The following is a 14,982-nucleotide window of genomic DNA, read 5'->3' as shown; positions in this document are numbered from 1 at the left end:
TAGGGAAATGCACAATAATTCCAAAATGAGATACTGCTATACATCTACTAGAATGCCTTAATTAAAAGAAAAACGAAACAACAACAAAAAACAAAACAAAACAAACAAACACCTGACAATACCTGTACTGGTAAGGATGTGGAGCAACTGGAACTCTCAGAGATTGCTGGGGGGAATTTAAAATAACAGCAACTGTGGAAGACAGATTAGCAATTGCTTACATATATTTGCAGCATTTCCACTTCTAGGTATTTTCAGGAAAAACGAAAACCTATTTTCATACAAATACGTGCATGTGAATGTTTACAGGATCAGTTTTGCACAATAATGATTCAAATGAAATGTCCTTCAGTTGGTGAATGAATAAGAAAATCTGGGATATCCATATAATGAGATGTTACTCAGCAATAAAAAGAAACAAACTACAAAAGACACAGCACATCTAAAGCTGTAATTCTAGGTGAAAGAAACCAGATACGGGAGACATACTATATGATCCTACATATATAACGTTTCTAGAAAAAGCAAAACTATAAGGACAAAAAGCAGACCAGTTGTTGCTTGGAGCTGGGATCGGAGCGAGGATTAACTGCTGCTTCTCATGAGGTAGTATTTTGTGGTAATAGAAATGTCCTAAACTTAGATCCTGATGATTGCACAGCATGTAAGTTTACTATAACATGAATATGTGTAAGCCTAAAGACTAACATAAGTTATTTATGAAAATTATACCTCAATACATCTGATAAAAATCCATATGCATTATTGTTAAAAATCCCACAGAAATGATGTTGCAGCTTCTTAGTGTATAGTATCAGGAAACATCTGAAGCCTCCAAATATCATTACTGGTGATGTTAACCTTCAACAGTTCTTCACCTGTACCTGTAAAGTTTAACCTGAAACTGTAACATTTTCTTTCTTTCTTTTCCATTTGTAATTGGTAAGTATTCTGTAGAAGAAACTGAGACTATTCAAATATCCTGTTTTTATTACACTTACACTCATTATTTTAGAAACCATTGATTCTTTCCGGCAAAAAATGATTGCTATGCCAATTGTGATTTTATATTTCCATCTTTCCTTCTACACTTATTAGTTGGAGCTCTGTTTAATGGAAGACCCTTTTCCCATTTCTTTATTCATGTATTCATTTATATCAGTATATACTCATGGATTCCTATTTTATTCTATGAATTTTGTTGCTCAAATCATCCCAAATCTAGCCATGGTAGATTCTCTCAGGTTGTTCATGTGTCCTTTCAACATGCCCATCCCCGATCTATTTTTAGATCACTCATATTCTCGCACTGCAAGATTTTCCAGGCTCATCTCATATTTTCCATGCTTCAATCCTGGAATCAGCCATTTTCCCAAGGACCCAGTACCTTTTACTGGAGAATAATTAGAAACCAAGATGTAAGTGCTAACAATGCTTCTTCCTACTGGATTGTTTTTAGGTCTCCTCCACAGTCAGAACTGGGAAATGTATGTGTAACCCTGTATTAGGGTTCTCCAGAGAAACGAAACCAACAGGATATACATATATACACATGTGTATGCATTTTGTGGGTCTCTCTGTGTGTTTGTGTATGTTTATACAGAGATACACACACAAGGAGAGACAGAAAAAAAGAGGGAGAAAGAGAAATTTAAGAAATTGCTCTGTCAACTGTGGTGCTGGCAAGTCCAAAAGCTACAGAGGGCAGCAGACTGAAGATCCAGGGAGAGTAAATGTTGCATCTCAAGTCTGAAGGCAATCTAGAGGCAGAATTCCCTCTTCCTCAGGGGACCTTAGTTATTTTGTCTTAAGGCTTTCAATTGATTAGATGAGGCCTGTCCACCATATGGAGGGTAATCTGCTTTACTTAAAGTTAACGGACTTAAATGTTAGTCATATCTAAAAATACGTCTCCACAGAATTTAGACTACTGTTTGACCAAACATCTGGGCATCATAACCTAGTGAAGTTGGTACATAAAATTAACCATCACAACATACCATACACATCTATAAGACTCTCTCTCTCTCAAAAACCACCACCTTATTAAAATTGTAAGCTCCTTGAGCCCACCTACCTTTTCTTCCCATAATCACCTTGCTGAATTTCTAAAGCTGATCTTCATTTTTTTCTATGCCTACCACTCTTCAACTTTAAGCCACTTTCACTCTTTATTTTCTCTGCTTCCATTATATGGCTAGGAATGGATAAAACTGGACTCCTTGTTTCAAAGAGAAATAGATATTACCAGATCTCTACTAAATGCTAAGGAATCTCTTATTCTTCTCTTATTAATTTCCTACCTATTTTCTACAGCAACTCTCATAAATATTTTCATAAACAAACCCCTGATATCCCCAATTCCTTCATCCCTCTTTGAAGTGGAGGACTCACCATCATCTCTTGCTCAAATCAATTAAATCCACTAATTAATGTTTGGATTCCTCTTTGCTCTGGCATTCAACTTCTTACATGACCAGTCCCCAACTTCTAATTCTAGTCGCAGATTGCACTCTAACACAAATCTGATTCTTCGTAGAAGCTGGATCATCAGCTTTTCCTCAAATAATGCTCTTACTTTGTGCCTCAGACTAGCAAAGTGCTTTGTACTCAAATATTTATGGGACACTTTCTAAATATATGAATGAATGCATTCATTCCTAAATCCATTCTTCTTTCTCACCCTTTTAATATCCAACCCACTCTTTCAATCAATGGTATTTGATCAGCTCAAATGCCACTTTATGCTTTTATGTATGGCCTGATAAAACTGTTGCCATTTCAAGAAAAACTCTATGATTTCACCTGTCTGTAGTATTTAATTTTTTTTAACACTCATCTGGTATATAATACTTCTACCTTTTGGAAAAATGCTTCTGCGGCCTTCCATTAGAAAGTAAGCTTCTTGTTCCATTTATAAGGGAATTGCATAACAAGTGTACTACTTGGCATTTCATTAGTGTAATAATCCGCATAGGATTTTTGAGAGACAGCAGGTAGATGGATGAATAAATGGGTAGCGGCATGGAAGAACAGATAATGAAAAGTAAAAGCTGTCAGTAGATTTTGGATAGTATTCCACAGATGGTCTCTAGCCAATGAATTCTTCTTGTTCTATAAAATACTAAAACATTTTCAAAAAATAAAGTGTTCTCTTTGGCTCAAGCTGTTACATTACATGAGAGGAAGTCAGAATTAAAAACACACACTAAATAACAAACTTATTTTAAATAACTAAAAAAATGGAACAGACTTTACTGAAAAAGAGTAAAAAAAATAATTGATTTAGTTAACTTATTGTTCCTTAAAAAATTATTCAAAAGGAAGAATTGGGGAAAAGACAGTAGTTTCTTATAATGATGCTGCTGACTCAGCCCTTCAAATGAAAACATAAGTGCTACAGCTATGACAGAGTCTAGCATAACAAAATTCTAAAGGTATAAAGGAAGCTGACCTTTAAAAGAAAACCAGTAAAACAGAAAGAACGTTAAAGAATCTTAACAAGCACCAAATACCTTCTTTTAAACCATGACAAGTGTGTTCCCAGGAGATGATTCACCCACATGGGACTACCAGCAGAAATTAATGACTAGTACCTAATGTTCTAAAGAAAACCCACAGGACTACATTGAAGAGAAGTGAGTAAAAGGGATTTTCTGTTTATGGCTTCTTCCCCAACATTCCCTCCTCCTGCCTGCCACCCCAAGATTGTAGGGTATCATAATTTAAAAAAACATTTTTTTCTTTTAAATTGAATTTTAAATGGATACAAAACTTTCTCTTTTATTTCTTTAGAACTGTTTAGGATTCTTCTATTAATGTATTCTCAAGTGAAATTTCAGAATATTATTTTTAGTTTTAGTTTTGTATTTTCAATCAAGTAATGAATGAGTTCACAGCCTTGAACGAAGACTTGACTTTCTTTCTTTCTTTCTCTCTTCCTCTCTCTTCCTTCCTTTCTTCCTTCCTTCCTTCCTTCCTTTGTTTCTTTCTTTCTTTCTTTCCTTTTTTTTCTTCCTTTTTTTTTTCCTCTGCCATATTCTTAAATCTTAGTTAGCAGTTGCTTGATCATTGTTTTGGAACTCTTCTTTTTCAGAACAGCAAGCCTTTTGTGCCAGGAGGCACATTGCTAAATATTCCATACAGTAATTTGACTCTCCTCTCTCAGCCAAGAATGATTTCTTAAGGCCATGATTTGATCAGATGATATTTCATTAAATTAGTCAAATTAGACATATTTAACTTAATGCCCTTCAAGTTTGAACAGAGGTGATTAGAGTAATACATCTTTAATTATAATTTTAAAAGCCACCAAGTCACTTGCATTTCTGAAATAACCTATTAGCAACCAAATAGAAGATTCTATTTTCATTACTAACACAGTTTACATAGATGAGCAATGAAGATAAGAAATGGTCACAGACTGTTAAATTCTTGACTAAAATTTGATTTTGATATTTAAATCCCAAATGGCTTATTCTAGGACTCAGTCATGTAATATACAAGATGAGCTTGTATCCACAGATCTTGTAGTGTAAGAAAACACTGGAACAGAAGAAAATAATGTTGAGTTGGGAGGAGAGGAGGTATGTCCAAGAGACAAAAGAGCTCCCAATGGCCAAAGCTGACACAATTTGAGCCACAAAATAAATAATACTGTATTGGCAATAAAGTAAATATCCACTAAATATTTCTAGTGATAGAAACAAATGACTGAATAGAGAAATGAATGAGAAAGAATAGACAAATCTCCTCTGCAGAAAAATTCCAAATACTTTGTTACACTCCCACCCAAAGGGGTGGATCATAATTATCCACTCCTTATGTGTAGGTTGCATTTGGTGACTTCCTTCCAAAGAGTACAGTATGAATAGAGAGGGGGAAAAGTAACTTTACAATGGAGAAATGTGACATATACTCCTTCATCTAGCTAGGCTTACCTTTGCAGTCCTCCTCCCAAAAATCCTTAACTCCAGTCTGATCACAAGAGACATCACATAAACCAAGTGAGGGATATTCCACACAACACCTTACCAATACTCCTCTAAACCATCAAGCCCATCAAAAACAGGGAAAGTCTGGGAAACTGTCAGAGCCAAGAGGAGACTAAGGAGACATGAAAACTAATACGGTATCCTGGATGGTATTCTGGTACAGAAAAAGGACATTAGATAAAATCTAAGAAAAATGTGAATGACCTCGGTTAATAATAATGAATCCTACTGATTAATTGGTTGTAGCAAAAGTATCATACTAATGTAAGATGTTAACAATAGGGGAAACTGGGTGTATAAAAGCTGCTATCTTCACAACATTCCTATAAATCTAAAAGTACTCTATAATAAAAAAAGCTTATTTTTAAAAAAAGTGACATGTCATATTTAATTTTGAATATATCCTTAGTGGGATGCTTATATCCAGTAGCATAGTCATCAAAAATAATACATTTTGAAAGAAGATTCCACATACTTTTCAGATGCATCATCTTTAACCACATGGTGAATTAAGAATAACGATGGCAGAGATATCTCCAAAATGTTGTTAACACTACAGAACATTTCCTAAGAAATCTGCAGTCTGATTGCTCATATGTCTGTAGCAACTTCACATTTTATGATAATACAGGGTGGTTATTAATTTAGCAATAAAAGCAAATCTCCTGAAAACCTTAAACGTAGATAATCTTTTCATCATCTTCAGACCAGCACCATGCCTCCTAAGTAAATGGCCCACTTAGTTATTTGCCCACTCCCTTGTGTCTTTTATACAGTTAAATACGAATCCAGTCACAAATTCTACTAGCATGACAGGATCAGAATCAGCACTTCAACATTTATTTGTACGATCAAAGCCTCAAATTGGAAGAACTACAGGTTCCATATGAAACTAATATCCCCTTGAAGGAGCTGCTGGAAAGATCTGATCCAATTATAACAGAAGTCAAATTCCCAGGCTTTTCACAGTAGCTAGATTGTCCTTCAAGTAGAGGAGCCAAATACAACCCTCTTGCCTTGGCAACATCATCACTTGGACTTTCTCTCTTTTGCTTTGAGACAGCATGGACTATTGAACTGCTTGAAGATTTTGGGACTGCACTTGTGAAATAGTTTTAGTAGCACTTATGAGTATTGGGACTATGAAAAAGATTCTGTACTTAAAACTGGAAAGCAATTTACTTTAACCCTGAACAATTCATATTCCAGCTGCTTTCTGTAATACTGAATAAGTCATGCAAACATAAAGACAATCTACGCATTTGGCTTTATTATTTTGAATGCAATGAGGCAATGAAAAATGATTACTCACCACAGGCCAACTGATCATTTGCAATGATTCTCAATGGTGGGGAGAATAAGAGAGTACCTTTCTGGTACTCTCACCCACTTTCATGGGTGTAATATAGTACAGGTACTTTAAAGTAGAGAAAGTGAGGCGCATAAATTATGTCCTGTCACAATTATCCTTGGTCATAGAGGCAAACCTAAAGGGAAGAGGCTATTTCTATAAATTAAAGATTCCTGAAAAGGCAGTAGAAGAAACTGGAAATCAGTGTTCCTATGTCTAAACTCAATCCTTCAACAAAGGTGAAGGAGCAGACTGTGTGATTATATATATATATATATATATATATATATATATGGTAGATCTATTGTATTTATAAAACAAGAACTTCAAATTCTGTAAAGTTTTTTTGCACGAAACACAGTGAGAAACAATTGTATGTCCATAAAACCTTTGTTGAAGGACTAATACTGAGTTTCGGCATAGGAACACTGATTTCCAGTTTCTTCTACTGCCTTTTCAGGAATCTTTAATTTTTAGAAATAGTCTCTTCCCTTTAGGTTTGCCTCTGTAACCAAGGATAATTGTGACAGGATATAATTTATGTGCCTCACTTTCTCTACTTTAAAATACATGTACCATATTATACCCATGAAATATTTTCTTAGCTTCGTTTTTTTCTAATTTTTTTAACATTTATTCATTTTTGAAAGACAGAGAGAGCGCAAATGGGGAAGGGGCAGAGAGAGAGAGGGAGACACAGAATCTGAAGCAGGCTCCATGCTCCAAGCTGTCAGCACAGAGCCTGATGTGGGGCTCAAACTCATGGGCCGCAAGATCAGGACCTGAGCCGAAGTTGACCACTTAACTGACTGAGCCACCCAGGCACCCCTCTTAGTTTCATTTGAAAGAAACAGGAAGAAGACATTAGAGAACTGATTTTACATTCATAGTCATTGAACTGAAGTATCACCTGGACCCTAGGAATCCCAGAAAGGAGTTGACTAGGATGTGCAGGGAATCACTTTGCCCTTTGAAATACGTTCATTTTTTTCCTGATTTAGAAGCCATAGAGACAAACTAAAAGAACCTAGAACCCTGAGTAATATAGAATGCATCTTGGTATACGTGCATTATTTTTGTACCAAGTTAAGGGCCCACTGTTCAGAAGAAGTGAGATTTTTGAAGTTATGATGCCCCAGAATGTGAATGTAGGCTATTACATTTCTGCATGTTTAATTTTTACAAAGACTTTTTTTCCTTGCTTTCTCTCTCATCCATTTTCCATTTTCCACCAATAATTGTAGGGGAGAAAGGAATCTAGTTTCCTAGTTTTAGCATTATTGCAGACTCTCTGCAAGAGCCTTCTCTCTCTACCAGCCTATTTTTGTAAGTTAAAGAATGGAAGGAGAGATTAAGTGGAGGTCAACATAAGAATAAAGAAAATATGGATGTAGGAGATGGGGGTTCCCTTTTGACAAATCTGGTCTAATTGCTGGCGTCTAGTGTAGTGGAAAGAGCCTGGGACATGAATCAAAAAGCCTCAAGACTTATTCCAGAATGCCACCGGCATTGTGGAATTTAAGATTTTTAAGAATGCTTTCAATTGGGAAATTCTATTATCTTATTATCCAGTCACTTTCTATTCCCTAACTTTTCCCATTCTTTACTTTTTATTGAGGGTCTGAAAGTGGTTACTTTGAGCAAACATCTTTGATGTACATTAGTTTTAGGCCACTGCATTAACTTATTCCTTAGATTTAGAAATGATCATGGAAAAAAGTTTTTCTCTTATGTATACAACTTTCACTAATTCGTTTTTTCATTAATTCAAAAAGCATGAATAGCCCACTGTATATAAGGCACTCTGAAAGATGAATGAAATTCAGACTTAATCCTTAAGTAGCTCCGATTCCAATGGCAAAGTCAAAAAAAGAAAAGAAAAAAAAAAAAGAAACAAACCAAAACCAATCACACAAAAACCATTGTGATAAGTAGTAGAGTGCTAGTAAAGTTAACCACCTTGCTCTCTGGAGGGCAGCAGGGAGAGGAAATTACTGGTTTGTGAAGTTTGCCAGTTTCCATAGTGTAAATACTCCCAGCATGGTCAATTTCAAGATACCAGTATGATGTCACTGAATATGAAACTGGGAAAATATGTAGACAATTGGTTCCTATCAGCCCCAGCACACTACTGAATTAGAGAAGAGGTGTGCCCTAATACTACTGGCTCATAGTATGGGTAATCCAAAGACAGACACCTAACTCTACATGGTAGGGTAGGGAAGGATTACAGGATAGGGAATCCTGGAGTTGAGATTCAAAGGACAAGTCGGAATCAGTCAAGTGGGCAAAGTAGAGAAGACTGTTTTTGGCAGAGGGGAGAGCATGTGCAAAGCCAAGAGGAATGACTTCTAGAACAGAGGTCAGGAAAGATCTGAGGGCCAAGAGAAAAAAAACTGAGGATATTATGTAGGGATTCATATAACTATAAAATCCAGCTACTTGAGAATGTAACAACTTGTAGGTGACAAAAAATAAAAACAACAAACAACAAACAAACAAACAAAACCAGGCAACTAACTTAAGTTGGCCCAAGGGCCATAGTTTGCTAACCTTAGTTCTAGAAGATAGACACTACAGACAAATTACACTAAAGCCTCCCTTCTACAGAGTGGGTGTGTTTTTCTCATTTTCTTAAAAATGTAAAACAGAGCCAACAAGTCCACCTAAAAGATTTCTGGAAACAGCATTTAATTTGGCTTGACCCCACACTCCTAGATCCAGCAGAACTAAGGAGTGTTGGTGAGTAATGTCAAGTGAATAAAATTCTCCTCATTCATTTTATGTACCAAAATACACGTCACTGCACATTGTATGCTGTGATACCATCACCAAGCCAGGGAGGAGAAGAGAGTTTAGAAGTCATTTCAATAGTATATTGATGTACTTAAACCATCACCTTTATATAAATTGGGGAATAGAGAAAAACAGATTCTTTAATATGACTAGTTTAGTCTGAAAACAGTTAAGTCTTGGCACAGTGTTGGAGCAATGACATCCATTGACATTACTATTGCTGGACAGAGTCTTGAAGGATAATCTTTTTCTGGTTTTAGCATTTTAAAAAGATATAAAAGCCTTACACAGGGTATGTTCTCAAAGGGTCTGACAGCCTCTCCTTAAAGGTAAAGAGAGGCATCTTGTTGTGCTGGAAAGTAAGGAAGTGTTCAGAGCTGGTTGAGCACATGTGGAAAGGACACAGGGGTTAAGCCAAAAAAAGTCCCTAATGGTCACAAATGGAACAATTTGAGTAAAAAATAAATAAAATATTATTGAATTAGAGCCTTGGTATAAAACAAAGATCCACAAGTCCATGAAAGTTGAAAAAACAAATGAAAGAGAAGAGATAGCTCTTCCTTATGGAAAAATAACAATTATAAATGCATAAGGCATGAAGCAAATAGAAATATCTCTATTAGAACACAATAAAAATTATTGCAAGCAAAATCTACCAATGCATGCCTAAATTACTGAACAAAGTCTTGGGGAGAAACAGGATATTTGCATAGTCTCAAAGTATCTTCCCCAAGATATATGCATATTTATTTATCTATCTATATATTTTAAAGGTTTATTTATTTTTGAGAGAGAGCATGAGCAGGGGAGGGATGGGGGATGTGGGGTGGGGCAGAGGATCTGAAGCAGGCTCCATACTGACAGCAGTGAGCCTGATGCAGGGCTTGAACTCACTAACCATGAGATCATGACCTGAGCTAAAGTTGGACACTCAACCCACTGAGCCACCCAGGCGCCCCACCCACAAGATATTTATTAATTACAAAGATAATGCCTAGCGCAAATCACCTTAACCAAAGGATCAAGGTTAACGTCACCAGTACTAAGACATCTTGAAGCCCCTCATATTGTAGACCGAAAAAGCCACATGACTTCCATGCTATTCTTGCCAAACTAGTCTCAATCTGACCGTGAGAAAAAACATCAAACAAAACCAAATTTAGGGACATTCTACCTGACCAGTGTTCTTCAAATATGTCAAGCGCATGAGGCACAAGGAAAGGCTAATGAACTGACACAGACAGAAACAGACAAGAGACAACAGACTCAGGAAGCATGACAACTAAATGCAGCGCAATATCCTGGATGTGAGCCTGGAACAAAAGAATATTTGCAAAACAACAAAAACAACAAACCAAACAAACACAAACCCCCATAAAAAACAAACATCAAAAACTGGGCTGTACTCTACACTCTGTGGTTAAATTAATGCACTTTACCGGTGTTAATTGCTTGGTTTTGCCAGTTGTATCATAGTTATTCAAGGTATTAACATTACTGGAATCTTGTGAAGGTGAAGGGTATACTAAATCACAGAAGGTGAAGGGTATACTAAAACCCTCTGTACTATTTTTGAAAGTTTTCTAAAGTTGGAAATTATTTCAAAATAAAAAGTTAAAGAAATGAGAGAGAGGTGTATGATAAATTAGCATTTTTCATTTTTGATATGTTTCCCTTTGCTCGGTCCTATTTGGTTTTTTGTCATTTATTTTCACTTCCACTAAGGATCACAGCTTAATTACATAGGAGAGTATATTGGAATTGAAACTGTTATTCATTAAGTCCGTTCTCCAACCTGTTTAAGGCAAAGACTAGATCACCTAATGTGCACAGGTACACTTCTAGGCCAGGGCTAATTTTATAATACCCCAGGAATTATTGAATGGAGAAAATAGAATTATCCCCATTTTACAGTCAATGATACTGAGTCACTAAAATAAAAGCCCCATGAGGACAGGAATCTTTGTCTTCATTGTTTACTGACATATCTTTGGCCTGTAACATGTTTCACAGCATTTGTTATGGAGTCGACAAATATTTTGAAATGAATAAATGAATGAATGAGGCTTAAGGAGATGAAGCAATTTATCCACAGGGCTGAACAATGGAAAATTGGAAACCATCTGATCTTGAGGACAAACTTCTACCCGTTCTACTAGACAACATAGGTCTTAAGATCTTAAAAAATAGAATAGCTGCAATACTTTTTATATTCACTGCTCAGTTTTTACCAGTCAATCCATAAAAGACATGAGAACCAGGAAATCCAAGGAGACTGTTAGTCTGACTGCTGCAAAACTTGTTTTTATCCATTTGCTCAAGCAATTAAAAAGTGGAAGTATCTAGAAAGAGCTTAGCAATTTCTCCACATGTCAGGATGATACAAAAATATATTCTGAGAAACGGCATACAAAGCAGTACCACAAGGGAATGGCTTCTACTTTAAACAGTAGTAGGACATTGCTGATGGTTTTGGCTAAATTTGATTCACCTTCCATGGAATAGTTTTGTGGAATTTTCTCCAAGTATTTGGCTGAATTCATATGAATTCGTCTCGAAGGTTAGACTTGAATAATATTTTCTTTTCTTTACCACAGAACGTGACAATTAATTTAAATCACATCTCATATTTTAGCATTGTAGCACCTTTGGGACTAGACATTTAATTTCTGTGTTACTTTGGAAAAGATTCTACTGCAAATTGAAGGCCTGGGTAATGCAGTGGAAAGAGTTCTGGACTGAAAGTCAGAATAAAGAGTTCCACAGCTGGCTCCACTGCTAATTGGTTGTGTGACCTCCAGAAAGGGATTCAAACATCTCATTCAGATTCAGTTTCTGCACCTCTAAAATGGGAACAATAATTTCTTGGCCTTTTTACAGAAGGTTGTAAAAATAAAATGACAAAATGTATGTGCCTAGGTCTTAAGAATTCTAAAGCACTATAGTCAAGTTTGAAAAAATGAGAACTCAGAAAAATTGCATATTTGTAAAAGGAAGAAACTGCATATTCTTTCCTAAAGTATCTTTTATGTATTTAATTTGTGAATAATTTGCATGATATAGGTTTCTGTTTTTCCACTGAACTATTCAATTTTTCCATAACTATTTCTATACTTAATTTTTATCACCATCAATATATACAATATATGTTTCCCAAAATTTTATATAATCCTCTAGCTCATGAATTGTTTCTAAATGATTGTTACTTAGAAATAGAAGGACAATGTACTTAATCAGAAGCTTTTATTTTAAAGACATAGTCTTTTAAGACTGTAAGAAAGACTACATCATTTTTCTAAATCTTCTAATCAAAGATTAATTTCCAGATAATCATTAGGCTAGTTTAACCATTCTCCCTCAGTTCATGGAAGAGTATGGACACAAGTTGATTAACAATAACGATTAAATGCCAGAGAGAGAGAGAGAGAGGGAAAGGGAGCGAGAGAAGAGAGAGAGAGAGAAGGAGAGAGGAAGACTAAGAAGAAGGGGAGGGTGGATAGGGGGAATGGCAGGAGGGAAACAAAAGCAAAAATCCATATTATTCAAACCACTCATTCATCTGAATTGACTATTCAATTTTTATTTCTAGTTGTATTACCCTGAACACTTAACCATTCTGCAGTCTTGGTCATCTTATCTGTCTTATATAAAATAATTGGATTCCACAACTTCGGATTAAACATTCTGAAAGCAAGTACAGCATAACAAAGTAGTTGATTACTTAAAGCACAGACATGATTGTTTCTCTGGAGTTGCTGTGCATAAGCTTTCCCAACACAGCCACCACAAGAACTACCTCTTGTAGTTCATATGTGGTTGTTCATATGTGGTATGGCCCTGCCAGCTGGCAAACAGTCACTGCTGCAACAAGACAAAAGCAACAGTTAGGAAGGCTGAACACCATAAGAAATATCTACGCACATACTTTCAGTCAGTACTATCTCATCTGCTTGTCTGTCTTATTAAGTTTGGGGTCTGACGCCAAAGGCAAAATCCCTTTCTCAAAATCTCACATTAAGTGATGAGAACAGTGAAAGAAAAGCTTAAAGGGAAGAGAGAATTTCCTGAAGATTCCTGCTTCTGAAAAGTGTCTTGTTTCACATGTTTTATTCTATTTATTTTTATTTCGTTCGGTTTCATTTTTTGTCTTTTACCGCTTCTTTTACTTAGCATAATGTTTTCAAGCTCATCCATTTTGTAGCATGCATCAGTACTTCACTTACTTTTGACTCTTCAGCTTATGTTTTAAAAATATCCTTTTGGTAAGTATCATGAAGATAATCCCAAGTCAGATGTCTCGGATTCAAGTGCCATCAGGGTCTAGGCAAGGTGGATGAGAAAAGTGAAGTGGGTCAGGGACACTGCAGTGAAGGCTAAGAATCCTTGCTGCCACTGAGGAATGTGTTCAACTTTAGCTTTTAGAGATCCTTCAAAAGGAGCTGAGAACTGGATTTTCAGGGAAATCTTATTTCTTTAAAAGTCACAACTATTTAAAAACTTTATAAAACTAGATAGGTCCACAGGGTCACCAGTTTGGGACCTCTGTTGTTGTTTGTTTTTTTATCATTATTGATCCATTGGCTTGGGTCATGAATATTTTATTTAGACAGTCAGTTTAGACCGCAGAATTATTTAGAATCACTAGCTTAGAAACCCATTTTAAGAACTTCTCATGTAAAAAGCCATAATATTGGAATCTAGCTTCACTGGCATTAGAAAGGGGTCTTCACTTTACAAAGACTCACCTCAGGAAAATGAACGAGTAGCAAGCTTTTCTGCCACATTTAAAATAAAACTATACCTATAGAAATACAACAATAATGCACAATACTTCTAGGTTCCAGACTTCGCGTGCCTCCATTTCTCTACACTCAGAGGCTCTTAGAATTTAATTATACGACACTAAACAATAAATCAAAGGTAAGTGAATAAACCTCAGATTGGTAAATCCATATGACATTCTACCCACTACCCAAAGGTCTCAACTCTCACTGACTCAAATAATTAATTTCATCTAGTGTGCTCTGACTTAGGAATGTAGGGCACACCTTTGACAAAGAATGTCTGCCCTTCCAATGGACAGAAATCTAATAGCAATTTTCCAGGCTAAGTGATACTGCCACTCCCCACTTTTCATTTCCCATTCAATTCCTGAAAGAGCTACCAAGATTTCCAGTGTTGATGGAATGGGACCTCTTCTGAATCTCTCCTTTTTTTTTCTTCTTTAGCATTTTTTAAAAGCTTATTTATTTACTTTGAGAGACACAGAGAGAGAGCTCAATTAGGGGAGGGGCAGAGAGAGAGACAGAGAGAGAAAAAATCCCAACCAGCTCTGCACTGTCAGCATGGAGCCCAACAATGGGCTCAAACTCATGAATCTCAAAATCATGACTTGAACAAAATCAAGAGTTGGACTCTTAAGTGACTGGGGCACCCAGGTGCCCCTGAACCTCTCCCTTTAAATCTCCTCCTACATCCACCTTCCCACCATCTTGGGGACAACACTACTATCAATTTTCCTCATCGGTGCCTCTCCCACCAAATAACCCTCTATCCCCACCTCCCCACCCCACAAATGCATTATTTGAGCCCTCTGAGAAATGAAAAGTGAAAAGTAGTTCTTCCTTTCAAAACCAGTTGGAAAACTCCTGTCTTAATATCTGTCTGGAGCGTTGCTTTTATTTTCCAAATGATCTGGGTTTGGCAAAACCATTTTGGTTAAGTAATAGACAACAGCATAACATTCCAACAGAGAGGTGGAAAACCCAGACAATATAGAATTCCGTGAAGACTAAACACTGGACCCTTCCTGTTGAGTCCAAAGAGCCCTCCCCAAATGCA

The sequence above is a fragment of the Panthera tigris genome, chromosome A2 (assembly GCF_018350195.1).
Source record: "Panthera tigris isolate Pti1 chromosome A2, P.tigris_Pti1_mat1.1, whole genome shotgun sequence".
In the NCBI taxonomy this organism is placed as follows: Eukaryota; Metazoa; Chordata; class Mammalia; order Carnivora; family Felidae; genus Panthera; species Panthera tigris.
The sequence above is the reverse complement of the archived record's forward strand: the minus strand, read 5'-3'. Positions refer to the sequence as shown.